This window comes from Pyxicephalus adspersus, chromosome 4, assembly GCF_032062135.1.
Source record: "Pyxicephalus adspersus chromosome 4, UCB_Pads_2.0, whole genome shotgun sequence".
NCBI lineage: Eukaryota > Metazoa > Chordata > Amphibia > Anura > Pyxicephalidae > Pyxicephalus > Pyxicephalus adspersus.
The window spans coordinates 39,113,420-39,133,787 of NC_092861.1; the positions used below are offsets into that span (position 1 = coordinate 39,113,420).

At 34.3% G+C, this 20,368-nt stretch overlaps 1 long non-coding RNA gene across 1 annotated transcript; it reads left to right on the forward strand.

Annotated features, from left to right (window-relative positions):
• The first annotated feature begins 8,583 nt into the window (after positions 1 to 8,583).
• LOC140330023 (uncharacterized) lies at positions 8,584 to 17,252 on the forward strand. The gene is made up of 3 exons (XR_011920572.1): positions 8,584 to 8,777; positions 13,779 to 13,904; positions 16,779 to 17,252. It is a non-coding gene; the product is annotated as an uncharacterized lncRNA (long non-coding RNA).
• Positions 17,253 to 20,368: the final 3,116 nt, after the last annotated feature.

The following is a 20,368-nucleotide window of genomic DNA, read 5'->3' on the forward strand; positions in this document are numbered from 1 at the left end:
TAAGTAGATTAATCAAACATAAATTCAGCAATTTAATTACATCTTCATTAATCAACCTAGGATATGCTGTCATGCAAATAATTAGCATGTGTGACATCTATATAATACCAAGACTGCAATAATTTATAGTCAGACACCATCTTAACAAAGGGTTAAATGGATTCCAATTTATCTAACAGGATCACTTTCCAACCTTTCCGATTACTATTTACAAGTCGGAATCAATTTTTGCATGTTGTTTCCAATAAAACTGATTGCTTATTGGGTTCAGTAAATCATCAACATCCTAATTAATGGTAGTCCACAACTTGAACCACATTGACTTGAGCTAATTACAAACTATTTTCATTCTGCTACACAAGAGTGAAGCTTGTGCATTACTGAACATAGAACAAAAGCTGATATTTTGATTGCTAATTTACACATTTTATTTACTCAACAGAAAGAAAACATACATAGGAGACTTGACTGGTCCATTTTAGCCATGTTTTGCACTTCACTGTTGGTCCATCACTGTAACAAATACCCTTATTCACCGGTAATAGAGTATTGTAGAGGCCAAAAAAGAGTAAGGAATAGGTAAGCTGTACAGAGAATAAAAGAGAACGTATGAAACCCATTTATTAACAGTACCTTATTAGATGTACTGGATAATCCCATGGTATATGTGTAAAATCCACATTCTACCCATTCCTTGTAACAATTAAACTTCCTTTATTAGTTAAATTAAACACAGTAAAAGTTCACACATTAGAAGGATCCCTTTATTACACACTAGGATTTTTCATGTTTAAAATATATTTTAAGATTATTAATTCACCTTTTACATTACATTTATATATTAAATCAATGTCCACCATTCAAAAAGGTTGTCAGTCAGTCAAAAGTTGTAGCACATTAAACAAGAATGTGCATTTGACAATACAGTTAATAAAATGAGATATATACTACAACTCAGTTATTGATGGCAACCAATCGGTTCATGACTTTCCAAGCATCAGAACACCCAATAACCCATTAAAGACCCAGCAACCTCAGCATTCAAGTGGTTCACAAATGATGACCCGCAAAGCCCAGGACATACTTCCATTCTTCTATGTTTGTACATTTCCCTTTTCACAAGATTAAAATATTCCTAAAACCAAAAATGTCTTTTTGGTAATCACTAGAACAAGTGACCCCAATGGAATGTTTTCTGCTCTAGTGAAATGACAGTTTTTAGATTCTAATCCCTTCTTTATCCACAACATTTTGGCATATATACTAAATGTATGATGTTGATGTATAGAAAATGCATGTAAATTTCCAACATTTTACTTGCTTTCATGGTTTTTGATTTTATAAGAACATTTTTGCTGAAGGACTTTTCCTTCAAACACCGATCTGTGGCAACAAGTGCTTTTATTCAATTTACAAACTGTCATTGTTGATTTAAGCTGCAGAAACAATTGCCTCCAGCTATGGACAATATTTGATCCCATCATGGAGGAACCTGAAGAATATGTTTGTGACTAACAATGCAAGAGGCAAACAAGAGTACTAGGCAGATTTATTAAAAGCAGATCTAGAATCACACTAACCCTATAGATTTACAATATGTGGTAAATATGCATTCAGACAAATGTAATTAATTCCCATTTGCTTGAGCATTAATAAGTATGTACAAGTGGAATCAATGATGGATCACTGAAAAATATAATTACTTTTATTATCAGAAAAGCATCAGTGCGTGTTATAACCTGCGTGTCCAATACTACCCATCCCTTTTAGCTAAAGATGAATATCATCAACCAAAAGACATGCAACATATACCTACACAATCCATTACTGGTATAGTTAATATTAAGCTAGTTTAAGTGATTCTAGCTCAATTTTAACAATTAGGTACAACAACTAGCAGGTCAGAGGGCCCCTTTTGTGTGCCAATCAGTGACATGGCTCTTAAGAGCTTTCTGATTGACTATCAGGGGTGTCAGTGATCCAGCCTGTAGCGTGCCAGTATTTTTACATTACTGACCTATCACCCCTAACTGTACATACCAGCCAGGTCGAGGGCTGGCCAGCATTTACAACATGATAGAGACATGGGGCCAGCGTAAAAGGCCTGGTGAGCTAGATCTTTGCTAGGGGAGCCCTGGTAAAATGTAAGCCCTGGTAAAATTTGTTTCTTACTGTTACCATTTCTTTAACTGGTAGCCCATATTATTCAGTTTAGGTTTTTATGTATTTTGTTAAGTGTGACATAATATGGAAGAGTATTAAAACCAAGAGGTAGATAGATGATAGATAGCTAGATAAGTAGACAGGTAGGTAGGCAGATAGATAGAATATTTTGGATTTTTTTAATATACTTATTCAGATGTGGGTTTTATTCCAGCATTTTTGTTTCCTGTTGGAAGTATAACGTGTTCCCTGTGCTAGGAGCCTCAGGTTACACGTCAGCCAAAGTGTACGTCTGACAGATTCCTACAGTAGATTGCAATTTACATCACTTTTGTTTTCAGATGTCTGAGTCTCCAGTGTTTTTGCAATCTGTAGCACATCCATTTCGGGAACAAAGTTATAGTGTATACATTTTTAGGCTGTTCTGGATCTTGTGCTTTAGGGTGAGCTCTAGGCATGAAAAAAGAATACATTACACTTGTAGCCCTTTTTAAGTTTCCTGCAACCACAAAGTGGATGAGAGGATGTCAGCTCAATTATATGAGTCCTCGTATGGTAATGAAAATATTATGGCTGAAATTCCTTCACATATGAGTCTCTAAGCATAAGAAAAAGGTTTTATTCTTTACAACTCTTGTAGTGTGGGGATATGCTTAATACTTTTGGCAATACTTATTTGCTACTTATAAATTTGACCAATATGTCAAAAGTGACTGTAGTAGTATCACAATCTCATAAACTGTGCAAACTTCATGATAAGGTTATTTTTCAGGCTGCACAAAAATCATCATGAAATTTATCATGGAAGAATTCAATTTAAAAACAACAGGACTTTTTCTTATAAGCCTGCTGGTATACTGCGTACCATGTGGACATTGACAAATATTCCCTGCAAAACTATTTCAGGTATACAGAGGTTAATGCCTAAATTTAAGTGTGCTTTTAGAAGAATAACTTGGCTAAGTCTAAAAATCTCATTACATTGTTTTGTTCATTAGGATATTTTACATTTTCAGTACTAATAATTTGAGGTATGTTTATAAGAATCCAACCTCTGAAATACAAAAGCATTTGAGTGGAGGGGACTCAAGTAAGGTATTTTTCCTTCTTTTTAGGTCTTTGTTTAAAATTTTTTACATTACATATTTCATTACAGTAAATTTGACGTGCATAAAATCCTCTTTGCTGTTTATCCACTATTAGAAATGTGAACTAATAAACAAATATACTTGTTGTAGACCGATCCTGCCAGTGTTTATGGTTATTCAAAGGATAATACCCCATAAGTGGTGCAAGACACCAATACCCATTTATTGTACTAATGCCAATCAACTAAAGACCTGTTGTAGCATTTATATTGGTGTAATCTTTTGCAGTAATTTAGTTTGTGTTTGTTGTCCAACCCTTTTTTTATGGCCACATTTGGGGCCCTTGCACTATACTTAGATTGTATTCTACATTTCTGCTCTGATCTATGGTTTATGGACCTTCTAGTTTATTGGCCCTAGCCTCGATCCCCAACTATAAGTCTGTGTGTGCCATGGCTAAGCTATGTTTTGACCATGTTTTACTGTCTCACTTATTTGTGTGTGACCTTGGACTGTTTCACTACCCACCCTCTGTCCAGGCTTTATAATCAATTGTGTACATACCAGGAGACATCTGATTACAGGAAGATGTCTATAAAACATACCATTAGGAGAGTTGTTACGGCAGCATGGTGCAACAGTGGTTGTCAAGTCAGAATATTTTACTTTACTTATTTGCAGGTGTTGCAAAATCACTGTAACTATTTTTTTCTTTTATTTAGAAAAGCTAAAGTGGATTGGAATATTTACTTTTCTCAATTGAATCATCGCTGTGATTAAACTTTGCTTCCTAAACCTCAAGGCAGAAACAGACAACAAAATTAATTTATTGAATGTGTATTAGAAGTTCAATCCTTTAAGCTTCTTTTTGAACAACAAAGCATATTTTCTTTATTCAACAACTGAAATTATATGGCTTTTCAATTTATTGTCCATTTGTGATTAGTTTAAAACATAACAGTAAAAATGTTTTTGAGGCTTCAAGGTGCTTGAGGCATGTGGCATGGAAATCTATTATTATCATAGCTCATGCTATTTAAAATGAGTGGATTAGATAATGCAGCTCAGATGTCTGCTATAAGTGATTTGTAATGTGCCGTACAGTGGTTCAGTAAGTATTTAAACATCTGTAGCACAAAGAAAAGTTCAACTTAAATACAATAGAAAACATAATGAATATAAAGGTGTTTATTGCCCTTTTTTAACAAGATGGATTTACCTTAGATCTGAGATTTCAGTTTTGAATGAAATAAAGGTAGAACCTATCTGTAAAGTCTGTAAAAGTAAAACATTTTACTAACTTTAATTATGATTATTTAAACCATATCCATATTTTACCAAGGTCAGTGAAGAACTAGATTTGGATTATCTACTTTATAAAGCAATGGTCCAATATATAAAACCGGCAATATTTATATTGTATATAATATTTTTTTCTTTGGATTTAGTAGGGAAAGTTTAGAATCTTGTAGGGTTTTTATTGCTATCCAGTGCTCAATCAAATACATATTTCTCACTTATGATCGAAAATTAGCTAGTATTATTGGAAGCCAATAAACCTAACTGCATTTTTTTGGAATGTGGGAGGAGTTTCCACAGGAAACACATTCAAACATGGGGAGAACATGCAAATTCTTTCACTTTTATCAGTAAAGCTGGGTGATCCGGCAAACCTGGAATGGATTTCATCAAAGTAATTTGCTAGCAAATGTTTAAAATCCTGGACCAGATCAATTCCAGGTTTGTTGAATCACCCAGCTCCACTGATGAAAGTGTATCCTCTCCAGCCTTGGAGAGCTTTAATAAATCAGGCCTAATATGTCAGTTGCTTCTGTCTTGTTTCCAGTAACCTTCTAAAGGGCTATCTGTCATTTCACCAGTAAGGGACACTGCTATGAAATGTCAGCTTCTCAACTCCAGCTTCACCATCAGTAGATTTGGCATTCTGTCCTATGTCCTATCACCCAACAAAGCCATTATCACAGCCTCTGGTCACTATTCCTTCTATCTCAGGTTGACTTCAATTAAGACCTTATTGTGTTAACATGTCACAGAAAAAGAAAAACAAAGGAACCCATATAAGGAACATGCCTCTAAGAAAGACTAATGATTACCCTACTGAAAAAAATGGATTTCATACTAATTTCAATGTGTGGTCTTATCCATGTGTGCTTACAAAATATGTCCAGTTGATAGAAGATCACAAACCCTATTCTCTCTCATGCCTATTTTTGGTAGAAAATAGTGAGTATTATAAAATAATGAAAAATTAATAATTAATAATTAATTTAAATACAATGATTTGGTGCATTGATTTTCCATATACGTATGTAGCAGTTGGCTGCAGGTTTAATGGAACAGAATATTCTATACTAAATAGTTTGTTTTCAATGTAATATAAAAATTATTAAAAAACAAATTGATTAAAAATTTATAGAGAAGAAACCAACCAGTTTGTTAGCAAAGTTCTTTCATTTTGCACAGCTACTGCTAAACAGCTATTTTCTCACATGAGAAATCTTTCTTAACGCTAAACATTTTCCCTCAGTTGCTTCATAACAAACAGCGGCTATTGCAAAATAATAATCCTGGCAGCCTTGATAAAAGAAATGTAGGTAAGGTGCAATTTTTGCAAAGTGTTATCTCTCAGGTTGTGCTGTGCAGAGCATTGATTGTCACTAGACCATGGCCTGATTCATTCCTACAACTGGAACACTGAATTTCTATTATTTTTCTGACATGGCTGGCATGCAAAAGCCTGACTACTGACCTGTAACAATGCTCCAGTGGAGCGGTCTTAATTCACCTGACTTATACTAAGCAAAATAAATAATATCATCTTGACTTGGAAGAAAAACAACCTTTTTGCTGTAGCACTCTCCTTGCTCATGTAAATTACATCTCTTTGTTAGGCTAGACATACAAAGGCTGAACTTCACCAGAAGTGCAAACAATCCAAGCATTGCTAGGTATATTCAAACTGCACATAGGGGTTTGGCTGAGTCTGTGTAAGTGTATACGCAACAAGACTTTTCATCAAAGCATCTCAAGATAAAATCAGACGGGATATAGAGACATAACTGAGTCTGTGTGAGGGTACAAGCAATGCAATTTTAGTGGAACTTAAAAAGTGAATATTTGCTATGTTTTAGGGGACAATTAGAAATGTCACCGTGTTTTGGAAAAAAAAAGAAATATCAATGTGCCCAAACAGTACTCTGAAAAAGCACTTTTTGTCTGGATTTCCTCCTGAAATAGTGGTAAACTTTCTAGTATGTGAGTGTGCCTATAGACTCATATCCGTATATCTAGAATAGCCTTTCTCAACCTTTTAACATGGGGGCATGGGGGAACCCTTGAAAAATGTTTAGGTCTTCAGGAAACGCCAGCAATAATTACTATACCCACTTTTGTTTGTTGGCTTTTAGACTATTCTTTGTTGTCAAAAAATATCTGAATTTCATGTAGCCATGAATGCGTGTGTAATATAAGTCATGTGAATACCGCAAGCAAAGTCTGAAAATCATTTGTCTGATTTTTGTCTAATGTCTTTATTTTCATCACTTATACAGAAACTATGAGTTTACCACCTGAGAAATCCAACATGAAACCTAGGACCCATATCACACAGGCCATTTTTCTGCTGGTGATACATCATCTCTGGCAGAATCACCAAAGTTATTATACTATTTACCCCAAAATCACATTTGCGAGAAAAGTAAGCATTGAGAAAAAAACATATAACTGGTCCGGTAACTCTAATATCACTCATGTAACAGTCTTGTTCAATTCTCCTGGAACTTTGTTTGGCTTTTTAAAAACAAATCTATTGCTTTTGCAGTAATTTCTGTGAGGCTTACATTGTGTGCTTATGGTCAACTTTATTTACAAGACAGTAGAAGTATAACAAGGCACTTACATTTCATTTCATCTATTTTGTGGATTGCAAGCCACATCTTTCACTTTATACACTATGAGGCCTCCATTAGGAAATTGAAGTCATTTTGCAGAGGTTACCAAACATCTTCATAAACAACACTTAAAAAAAGTAGCACATCTAAAATTTAAATGCAATGCAATCAGTGATTGTGCTATGTACAGGATTGGCAAATATTACACAACAATTTGTCTTTATATAAACAAGAATTGATTCCACAGCTAGATGATTTGTTTCATCAGTATGTAATAAAGTAATGCAAATCTGCTGGCGAGGCAATCGAGTTTGGTACTGAAGAGTAAAAAAGTAATAATTTGTAGCAAACTGGATGATATCAATCAGAGGATAAGCATGTGACTTATTGAATCAAGATGCTAAACTCATTACTTTGATGCCTTGATTTTCTGGATGTGCCCCATGTTGAAAGTCATTACTTTACATAAATGATTTGTGCCCGGTATACGTTATGCCATATTATATCCATTTTGCAGAAGTTCTTTCATTACGTTGCCAGTTTTAACTTGGTGCATTGCCTATGTAGATTGAAAAAGCAACTAAAAGAAGATATTTGAAAAAGAACCTATTAGCAATCATTCATTTTGATAAGCAGTGTTTTCAGATGAATGTACAGTGTCGTATCCACCTTAGAAGAAAGTAAACAGAACATGACAACCGGACAAACAGAAACTAACACTCTCATAAGTGTAGAGCAGAGTAATTTTTGCATTCATCCAATAGGCCAAATTGGGATTAATTCACACTATGCACATTGGCAAATATGTACTACTAGACACACATTCCCTAATGCATTTCTGCTAGTTACATTGTAATACATTGTTCTCTGCTTTGTGATGCGTTTTAATTTCTGAATTATAACAGCGGAAAATTGTAAATATTAATTTGTAAATTACAATTACATTGCAAATTGTAAATTATGTTCCATGGTATGTAGCATTTTAGATTTCCTTGACTCCAATCTTGATCCTTACAATTATAAGAAGAGGGAGGCAAAATTCTTGGGGGGCATATCTCCTATGCTACTGGTAAGAGGGAAGAAAGTACACATTTTCTGAATCACCCTAGAAAAGTGAATTAAATTATCCAGAATCAGCATTGTATTTAATATTTTCTTTCTAGGATATTCCAGTGATACTTATACTTTTCCTGTGATCATTGTTTCACGTAATGTTTTAATATAATCTGGTATGCTCCACCACCCTCTAATGTTGCCAATGCCACTGTTGATCTCCCAGATCTAATTTCCTATTGTAGTTTGTGGTGTGAGCTCCAGTGGGACACCTCTTCTCTCCCTCCCATTTAGAACATAGAACATAATGCGTTGCTTGGTAGAGAGCCAAGCAGCACATTTGCTCACTAACCAGTGATCAGGGAAGATCTGTTCAGCTGACAACTATTCCCTAGTGTATATGCAGGTTTAAAATGGTCTTTTGAAAAATGAAATAATGAATAATTTTGCTTTGTGTTAATAGGTGCAATGGCCTGTTGCACTGCATATGAAGTAACCATTAGAAGCGTGGCACCACCTTTCGTAAATTGGTGCTTCTCAAAAACATTTGGTTTTCAATTAGGTAAGCAATATTTATTTTTGTTGCTGTATGTGCTCTACGTGTTGTATGTGTTTGTGGTTGTAAATAATATTGAAACTTTACTGATTTTAAAATTAACTTTTGTTTGAGAGACAAAAAAAAAAAGAAAAAAATTTATTTCATTCATAGCGCCTGTTTTTTTTTAGAACTGTAGTAGAATTAACAAATGGTGATGGTTGTGGGGGACAAGTTTGTTTATCGAATAACTTTATTACAGAATCGCATGAAAATGTGAAAGACACAAAATAATTGACAATTTATTCACTGGCTTTAGATTGTGTTATTGACATATACCTATAGTAGGGGCAACAGTTTGTGAGCCCCTCTGATGGACAGATACTGGCAGCACTATATAAATATAAGTTATTGATAATAATTTATACAATCATTCAAAATACCTGCAAACTTTACATGTAGTCCCTTAGATAGATTTTTGAGCATTGGGTGTTACTATATGCATTTATTAACATTTTTACATTTTACAGTTTACATCCTTTTAGTCTAATATAATACTTTTTGCAAATATGGTAAACAAGGGTGAGCCCTATGCCATCCAATAATCTAGACCTGCTCGCTAATTTCCTCAAATCTTATACCAGTAAGCTAAATGAGCAAACATTATTAATATTATTATTTCTTATCCAGTATTTATATAGTGCTCACATATTATGCAGCACTTTACAAAGTTTACAGTCATGTCATGCAGCAGTTTCATGTAGGAATTCTGATTCTGCACCTGATACACTACATAAAAGCAACCACAAGATAGTAAAAAAAGCTCAGTGGCAATTGAGTTGCAAAAATTGCCAAAATAAATTGTTGACTGATAGGTACCAAATATTAGTTGTAAGATGTGCATTTGCAGGTTATCAGAACTGTTTGATGAAAATATTATATTTTATTTAACAAAAAAGTAAACAATAAATGCCTTTATAATCAGTTTATTTGCATACACTCATACCAGAAAACTAAATAGAAAACCATGATTGATTGTAATTCAATATCCCTTTAAGAACATCGAAAACGAGCTATACATAAACCGTTGGAATTTAAAGAAGTGTGGAGATTTTACAGCCCATTACTGCACATTTAATTAACTGTTTGTAACAAGCCAGAAAACTGGTAGAAGATGTACACATGGCAAGAATTAGATCTTTAAAAATTGATGAATGATCAACAAGTTGGAAGCCTAAACGAATGAAGAGCATTATGACTTAGTTCGCATTGCTGAATCCTGGCTTTGTTCTTCACATGACTGAGCTGTCAACATTCCTGGTTATACTCGCTTTCGTAATGACAGAGTCAAATAAAAGGGTGGTGGTGTCTGTCTGTATGTGAGAGGTGATCTGAAAGTGAATGTGAAAGAAGAAATTGCTGATGGACCAAGTGATAAGGTTGAGACATTGTGAGTGGAGTTGAATGTAGGGATGCATAATACACAGTTAAATATTGGAGTCTGCTGTAGGCCCCCCAGTGCTAAGGAAGAAATAGAAAATCAACTACTAGCACAGATAGAAAAAGCAGCAAAAACTGGAAGTGTTTTAATTATGGGAGATTTCAACTACCAGGTCATTGACCAGAGTAACTGCACTATAGGAACAGAAAAAGGGAGGAAATTGATCAATATAATTCAAAATAAGTTTATGGTACAGTTTATAGAAGCCCCAACTAGAAATGATGCTGGATTTAGTTCTTTCTAACAATGCAGAGCTTATAAGCAATGTGCAAAGAAAAGAGTATCTGGGTAGCAGTGACTAGGGATGAGCAAGAATGCCCTTGGCATTCTCGCAAAAATTTCCTTGAAGTTCTGATGGGTCCGCAAAATTTGGCCGAAATGGAACCATCGGAAATCCGGGAAATCACTTTAGGAGGATTATGGGGGCTGCATTCGTGGGAATCCTCCTGTCAGTGAGCGGTCCCCGGGCACTACAGGTCAGAATGAGGGCAAGCTCTCATTCTGACCTGTAGTGCCCGGGCATCTCTCACTGAGAGGAGGATTTTCACGGCTTCATTCTTAAATGCAGCCTCAGGAATCCTCCTCTCAGAGTGAGTCATGTGGCTTGCGTTTATGAAGGGAATTCAGGAATTCAGCTGCATTCATTCATGAGCAGCCAGTGTGACTCACACTGTGTTTCTGAATAGAGAAACTTTATCCAGGAAAACATACTACAGGACTGCAACAGCAATCAGGGGAGCGGAGCTGACAGCTTTGCCCCCCTGATTGGTCTTGCAGGTCCAGCTCAAAAATTCCGTTTCGCTGGCCAAATTTACAAAGGCTGTTCTCGCCTACATGTTTTGAAAGCAAGATCAGCCCAATTCGGCGCTAGACCGAATTTAATAAATCCGCTCGCTCATCCCTAGCAGTGACCATAATATAATTTTATTTAATGCAAGCTGTAAACAGGAAGCAAAAACAGGAAAGATAAAAACATTTAATTTTAAGAGAGCAAATTTTCCTTTATTTGGGCGGGCTCTCTGTGACTTTAACTGGGAGACAATATTGTTCTCAAAGAACACAGAACAGAAATGAGAAGGTTTCAAGTCTGTTCTACAAAAGCACACTGAAAAATATATTCCAATTGCTAATAATTTTAAGAGGTTAAAATTAAAACCGATGTGGCTCACAGCTGATGTTAAAAAAGCCATAAAGAACAAGAAAAGGGCATTCCAAAATAGAAAATCGTGTAACCCTGAGCCACACTCGGGGTAGCTAAAAAAGTAATAAAGACTTACCTGGTCCCACTGGTGTCCTCCAGTGTCCTGCCCATCCCATAACATTATCTGGCAGCAACCCTTTCCTTCGATCTGTCCACCGGTGAGTCCGCTGATGTTCCCTGGGAGTCCCCAGGGTGATGTTGGGGCATGCGGCTGTCACTAGGGGCGCAGCAGGAATTTCAAAATATTTTGTATTGCACTCAATACAAAATAACTGTATTGAATGCAATACACTGGATTTATATGTCTTAAAGCAATACATTGTCTTTCATGAAAATTTATTTTACAGTATAATATAATAGTATGAGTATAATAAAGTTTGAAACACAAAATCATGTCAAAGTTTATTGTTAAATTTATTATTAAATTTATTTTTTTTGAAATATATTTAATTTATTATTTTGAGATGATTTTGTGTTTCAAACTTTATTATACTCAGACATTTAAAGGGGGGATATTAAACTTGGTTAAACTTGATGGACTTATGTCTTTTTTGAAACCTAGCCTACTATGTAACTATGTCTAGTCTGTCTAGACTTAAACATAGTAACCTACTCGATTTTAATAAAGATAATAGATGTATACAAATGGGTGCTTTCTGATGATTCCTAATTTTCATGCTTGTTTGGGATTGGTGCCTCCAGGAGTTGAAGTCAGCAGAGCTTTATCTTATTTGCTACTCCTAGTGAAGTATCCCTTTCAAAGTAAACATAAACTTTACAAAGTGAACATCCACTTAGTTATAGGAAAAGATTCTATTCCTTTTATAATATTACCCTCATATGTATTGCGAACATTTTTTTATCCAGTACTATTTTTACCTAAAAGACAGATTCTGTAAAGTTTAACACATTTCACTGTCCATTTAATCTAAATTGCATTTCAAGAACATATCTATTTATTTATTTACTGTTTTTTTTTTTTTTGTATCACGGTACTGCCGATCTCCTCATCGCTGTATTACTATACATATAATTATGAATTGCCTTTAGCTGTAACAAAAACACATTAAACTAGAATGTGTTTTCTGAAATATAAATTGATTTCCAATTTGCCTTAAAGAATAAGCCTAACATTTACCATTGCATGTTTGAAATATAATTTTGTGATTTCCTATTGGACTTTGCATTGGAGTTGCCTAACTTGTTTGTAAACGATCTCAATAAATGTCCTGATGTAGATCTAAAATAAGGATGCACATTAAACACAGCCTTGCTTCTTTTAGGATGTCAGAATAGTGTAAGAATAGAAATAAGTGTAAAGAATAGCAATAGTAAATACATAAAAGTAGTGTCATTGTAGAAATAAGATGCATTCAAAACTTTTTAATCTGCAGCCTTCATTAAAATATTTTCTGATTATTTATTCGGCCGTCGCGGTCCTTGTGCGGGTACATCATGTTAAAGGTTGACAACAGCTACAAACGGCTGTGCCAGTACACATGTGTGCATATGTGCGCTGTTATTACCACAAGAGAACGCATGCTGAGAGATGTTATGCAAGAAATAAAGTGCAATACTATTGTGCTAAAATAAAAAAGGCAATTGTTAATGAATATTATGCAGTGCTTCATTTAACTTAATGTGATTGTAGTTTCAAATCTAAAGGCTTCTAAAAGCTAAAAGTGGTTCACAAGACACATAAAGAAAACTAAATTTAACTTACCTTCCTTGAGTGATTTAAATTCTTTTTAAAGCAGAACCTAACCCAGTTATTACTCACTTGTCCCCATTCCATCAGGAGCACCACCAACTTCTTCCTTCTTCACTTCTGTATACTGATCTTTGGCCATTTCATTAACTGGGTGACTTAGTATGATGCTTGTGCATGCGTTTATTCAGTCCCAGCACTCACAAGTGAAGCCAGGATTACCAGGAATCACTGGCAACAATTTTTCACAGAAATGTGACAGTTGGGCGACAATCAGGCAAGTAAGAATAGTTATTGTAGAAAAACATGGCCTGTCCATTTGTGCAATAAACACCTTCATGATCACTAATTTTAAATGGTAAAGTGGACCTATCAATTTTTACTCTTTTTAAAAAGGTAGATAACCCTTTTATGTAAAGTAAAAATGTACTTGTTTTTCTTCTTTAAAAGCCCCTCTTTTTCAGTCCCCATGGAGGTAAAGACAGAAGGGGAGGGCAGAGCGTTCTGGGATACGTAAGTCACATTTCCCAGGAGAGATCAGGCATGTGAAAAAGGGGCTTTTCAGATATTGAGACACATGTGCAGTGACATTGGCATTTTTTTTTTTTGATCACATAGGATGGGATAAAAGAAAAAGATAAAAGAAGATGGCAGCCTCTGGCATGGATGAAGGTCAGTTTAAGGATACAGTGGAACAAAATTGTGGACAGCTCTGAAGGGATCAAAGGCTCTGCAAAGGTAAAGGTAAGTGGGATTTTTTATTATAGCTATTGTTTGGCTTTAAATTCCATATTGATTTGTTCCTCAAATTCTTCTCTTTCTGAATACTACAGCTCACAGTGACGTTGTTTTAAAAACAGTGTCAGTGCTACCAATTAGCTCTCCTTTAGGTAGTAATAATCCTTGTGTTTTTTCGTTAAATAAAAAAAACTAAATTTTAAAAACCATTGCATCAAATAGTGTTCAGTTATGGAAGCATTACTGTGCAGTAACTGCTAGAAATCAAATAGAGTGCTAGCATGGAAAGCTACATTTTAGATTATTTGTCTCGAGTTTTGCTGAGCATTATCGTCTTTTTACCAATGTCTTTAATCCACTTCAACTTGTCTAAAGTTCAGTGGAATCACTGGAAACTTATTTGCATTTGATTTATATGCCAATAGAAAATCCAATTGTTAGCTTGATTTTTGTTATCTATTTACTAGCTCATTTATATACATTGTTTAATTGAAGTAATGCACTGCCTGGCTCATTGTTTATTTAAGTGCTGGTGCCATATTCTAAACAGATCTAAGCTGAGTTACTATATAGAAGCTTGTAAATGACTGACACTGCATTAACACTCAACTGGTTTGAAGATGCAATGTGAATTAGATGGAAATGTGTTGTACTTGGATCATTGCTAAATGCTAATCACAAACATCCATCTGACCTGTGTTAAAGACTTTTTTCACACTTTTCAAAACTAGTTGGCACCACATAATCCATTTTCCTACTTGTTTCTCATCCAGAATTCAAGGCTTTACAACATAAATTACTACCAAGCCATGTCTATGAAGGTTTTATTCTGCCTTCAAAATACTTTTGATGCTTTTAGCACGTTTAGCACTTTACCATTTTAAATATAGATAGATAGATAGATAGATAGATAGATAGATAGATAGGTAGATAGATAGGTAGATAGGCACATACCACAAAAAATATAAAAAGCCCTTCTGCATTGAAATTTGAGTTTGCTTACTGCCTTATTTTTTTTTTAAGTACAGAACACACTTTCTTGCACTCCTAGTGTCCTTGTTCCATACATGTTTTATTATTTATTAATATTGGAAGGGCCCTCTCCACCTTCTGTATCATTGTTTGTAGTTGTGTCATTTGTAGGTTTGTCATTTGCATCTCCTATTTAACATACAGCACTGCATAATATGATCGGGCTTTATAAATAAAAGTTACTAATAATAACTCCGGCTTAGATAAATTATTATGCAATTTGTTTCTTGGGGTTTACAACAGAAATAACTTTTTACACATTACCTATATATATCTTTATGACTGCAACTGTACAAAATTTGTTACAGCTACAATGAAAACGTGTAAAGTGTATTTGTAAGGGGGCTCCAAACACTGGTAACATTTTTTGGTAACACGTCACCTAAATAAAACTTCATTTGTACAACCAGAAAAACATTCTTACTTTAAAAATCAAAAAACACAAATTATATTGTTGTTTTAGGGGATTCATGGCAGAACAGTGCCAGAAACTTCTTTTTATGAAAACTCTCAAAGTATTGGTATACAAACCTTCTGACTGCAAAAATGAGCACACATTTATATGCACTTAAAAAAAAATTTTAAAAATGTCTTTTTAATACACAACACCTGGAAATAATTCCCTCTGTACTATTGTAAAATACCTTTTTACTGCAAAAGTTAGCACATGCAAAGTGTGATGCAGTTTTATGAGTTCAGAGCAGTCATTGATTGTTTTTTTAACAACATATTCTTTCGAGAAAACTGTGTACAACTGTGCAAACTTTGTTACTGCAAAAAAGAGAAGACACAACATGTACTTCTATTTTCAAAATGTTTAGAATGAATATGAAAATTGCTTTTTGCAACACCTCCCTCAAATCAGGAATAAAATTTCCTGTTTGAAAATATGGGATTTCAAAGCTAGGATTTCTCTTCTTTTGATGAAATTTCATCTCACTTTCTTTGAGAGAGAAAAATCTAAATTTTACAACGAGGACAAAGACAGCAATAAGGACACTGACAGAGGTCTTCTTCTCTGTTTTATCCATACAAATTCAATGTGGGCTGGAGTGTTCCTTTATATATATATATATATATATATATATACAGTGGTACCTCAGTATAAGTCTACTTTGGAATAAGTCCAACTTGGTATAAGTCCTGTTTAGACACACAAAAATACTTATATATATATATATATATATATATATATATATATAAACATATATATTGGAGCAGAAATAGATTTTGAGCATTGTGGTATTATCTACAGAAAACCTAAAACAACATTGTCTAGATTAAAAAAAAAAAAATCTTGAACATTTTTAATGGGCTTTTATCCTTATTCTAGTTCCCTATCTAATGAGTCACTGATCTAGAATAAAATAGCATGTGTTAGAATCCAAATTTACAATCTGTATATTTTGAGGTCAGTGATTTACTAGCAGTGAGCTAATCAAGGTTGAAGTCAACAATAAATGCCCAGCACAGGATTTTTTAATCTTAGCTTATAATGAAATATTAGTCTAAAGAGGGTGATCTTTGGAAAAAAAAATCTTCAGTACTGAAGCTTGCTAAATCGAACATGCCAAATGTTTGTTTTAACTACAGCCAAGAATATTATTGCATTACTATTTGAATACCACATTATCAGATTTGGCTAAGGGTGGAGTAAAATCATGGGAAAGTCAAGCTTTTAAAATGTAATATATAAAATGTTTGTTAATTTTCACTGTATATACTGGAAATTTAAACCTAAACTCTATCCAGTATTAAGAGACACAAACTCATGCATCTGTTTTTTCATTAAAAAACATTAAATGTTATTGATTTCAATTAATGAATCTCAATTTACCTTTTTATTAGCCTGTTGAAATCGATACTGCAGCAATCCATGAGAAAAGGAGGGGCAGTATTAAGGAATCAGGTCTACTATATGTGGATGTGCTGATGAAGAACGTTCTGATAGGTGGGGAAAGCAAAGTAAGCAAAGAGATGAGCCCATCAGTCTGCTGCTGCTCCTTTACCATCCAGTTGGCAGACTAGGGATGGTGAGATGTCACTACTCTACTCCATCTGGCTGTTCTGAATTACAATTCTGTGGAAATCTCAGAACTAGATAGACATAATTAAAAAAAATCATTTGGCAGGAATACCAAGCTTCCGTGTATTTATTCTTTTTATTCAGCTGTTAGCTTGGAGTTCAATTAATAAACAATTTCTTAACAATATTGATCACATTTGTATCTTGAGGGGATCCCTTGAAATATGGAATTATGTTATTTGTACCTATGATTCTTTTCTCATCACAATTACCAATAAATTAACAACTTCAATATATACACTTTCTGTTGTGGTTTACATAAAAAGCATTTTAGAAATGTAACATAAATGCATTATGCATATGCTTTGTATTACCAGTATTCTACTCGTGTATATTAAATACAATTCTTTAATGCCAAAAATAAATTGTGGCTGTTTTGTGTGGGTTCTTACTGGGTGTAAATCTGTTTTTTTGCTTGTGAATATGTCACTGAATTAATTATGTATGAAATGTGCATCGGAGAAAGCAGCGGGGATGTTATCATGACACCACTACACACATCATTTTCTTTAAGGGACTACTAAAACCTTCACGTTGCCACCGTCTGTGAAGCAATGAAATCAGCTTATGCAGAATCAAATTTTAAAGAAAACACAGTACCATATTCACCAGTGAATACAGGAAACACAAAGATTTACAGAAACCGAGCATAAATTATCATCAGCATGATATTCAGCATGCTCCATTGTGTAGGCTGATCAAATTAAAATGAGATAATGTTTAGATCAGAACTTTATGCAGCACTGACATTATAAGGTAAAATGAAAAGCTATGTGTGTGATTTGGTCTTTTTGAATGCATTATTTAATTTAATTAGGTTATGCAAAATGTTAGCCCTGCAACAGGAAATGAAGCCTCTCAACAATATGGCCTGTCTATGAGAATTTCATCCAAGAAACCATTTTATATGAAATTTTATTCAACAGATATAGCTGAAATCAAAGCATCTATAACAAAATAAAATACTCTCTGTAATTATAAATACACCACGGGATGTATTTTTTACTTTAACCACAGATTGTATCTATCTGAGCCTAAGTGGGACTTCCTAACCTGTTTCCTTTCCTATACCTCCAGTGTTCTTTTAATCCTTCTCTTTCTTTTTATGTATCTCTGATTGTTTGTTTTTCTCTATTTTTGTAAATTGGCCCTATCATCATATCTTGTTGCTTTATACTAAGGGTAGGTAATCTTTTCAAATAAGGTAAAAATGTTTTTTATTTTTTGCATTTAAAGGGAGACCCCTCCTCTTTTGTCTTTACCTCCGCGGTGCAGACTCATTGGGAAGCACACATCCTCCTGGGATACCTACCTATGTACATATCTACCCATTTATTTAACATTTACCGGAAGCACGTCTTTGATCACATGCCTGGGCAGTGCAAGATCTGGAGACATAGGAAAAAGAACTAGGAAGAAGACGGATGAAGCTGGCCGCACCCAGCCTGGTGTCTGCACCGGGACGAAGAAGGAAGATGAAACTATGCAGGACTAACTGGACTAGTAATGCTAAAGGATTGATGGCTTTCCACCTGTAAAAGTATAATTTTTTTCTTTGTGATAGTTCTGCTTTAAGACACTCTTCTGTGATTTTGCGCTGCACTTTTTGGCTTCTACTGTATCAGGGCCCCTAGGCCTTTATAGATTAAGTGCTTTTGAGAAGGATTTTTTTCTAGTCCTCTGTGAGCTTTATACTATGCAGGTCACTATTGAAATTCCAACATATGTTACTGCGCTATCACCTTTACTATATCATGTTGACATGTTTAGAAATTTGCCTATAGTTTAAAACCTATTTCTAAGTTCCAAAATATAAATATTTTAAAATAAATGTATTTTTTTAATACAGGAACTAGCTGAAGTCAACTTAGTGGTAGCACATTTAGAGGTCCTGTACAGCAGGACTAGGTGCAAGGAAGAAAGAAGCACAAGTAGCCAACAAGCTATTTTCTGATAGTAGTTATAAAACTTGGTAATTTATAAAAACACATTCACTCATACAAAACAAGGTCTATATTTGCAACATTCCTTTCTTTGTTAGAGGATTAGAAAAATAAAGAAATAAAAAAACAAAAGAAACATTAGATAATTGCCATAGCACGATGTACTCACTTACTGGAAGACTGCCAGTTTTATTGTTCCCTTCGCATACCGTGTCAATATCCTTTAAATCTTCTCTACAAAGGCCTAAAATGAAGAATAAATAGATAAGGCTGGGGATGAACAGGATTGATTAAAGTACAGGTCATAGATAAGGAAGTAACTGATTAGTACCCTCAGCCGCAGATAGGGTACATCATCTAATAGCCAACATGTCAGATTGCTGTGTATTTAAAGCTAGGATGAGTTTGCCCCATGTACAGTGGAGAAATGTGTATGTGTCTGGTGAAAAATGGATTTTCTAAGTCATAAATCATAGGAATCCTTCATGCTACTAAATCAAATCAATGACTGTAGGATGCCTAGTTGGATTATCAGCTATTTCCCAGATATAAAATACAAACTGAACTGAACTTTTTTTTGTGTGATGTTAAGTAAGCGGACTTCCTAAAATACCTAGGGCAAAATGTAATCATAAGCCAAAAATGGTAAGAGAATGATTCAATGGTTCATAACTATTGCAGCATACAGTCCTTCTTACATTCTAATGTGTTATTCCCAAGAGCTCTGAGAACATTTCTAGAGTGAAAGACTATGAAATATTTAAGCAAAGAAAACAAAACATGAGAAGTATTTGACAAGGGATTACTAACCTAAAAATGTATTACATATTGGAATAGGGACAATCTAATTCATGTCAAAGGTACCAGTAAGATATCCATACATTGGACACCTCGCATAAAATACAAAAGTTACACAAGTCTGTCAATAATATCAATAACTGGGGTAATTAGGATGATCACATCCCAATTACATAAAATATAATGAAATATCTCTCTGTATGCATAGTATCTAAATACTTACAATATCCATGCCATGCAAAAAAAAAATTTTTTAGCTTTGTTGAGAACCTTTGGTTGTAATAGAATGCAATGAACTTCCTCTTCAGTGACATCACCACCTGGCTTCAAGTGAACTAATACAGAAAAACAAAAAGAAAGGAGAAAAAGAGAGAGAAAAGAGGAAGAGTTGAGAGAAAAAGAAAGGAGAGGCATGGATACTTTTTACTGATACTTCAATAAGCAACACAGCACATGTTATATCTCTTAACACAGTATTATGTACTGAAGCCCAGAATAATATTAAGATTTTTGGGGAAAGAATTACAATGGGCCTGTTTTTTTAAGGCTAGACTATTAAGGGTGAACCTGGATGATCCAGCAAACCTTAATTTCCTATTATTTGGAAACTG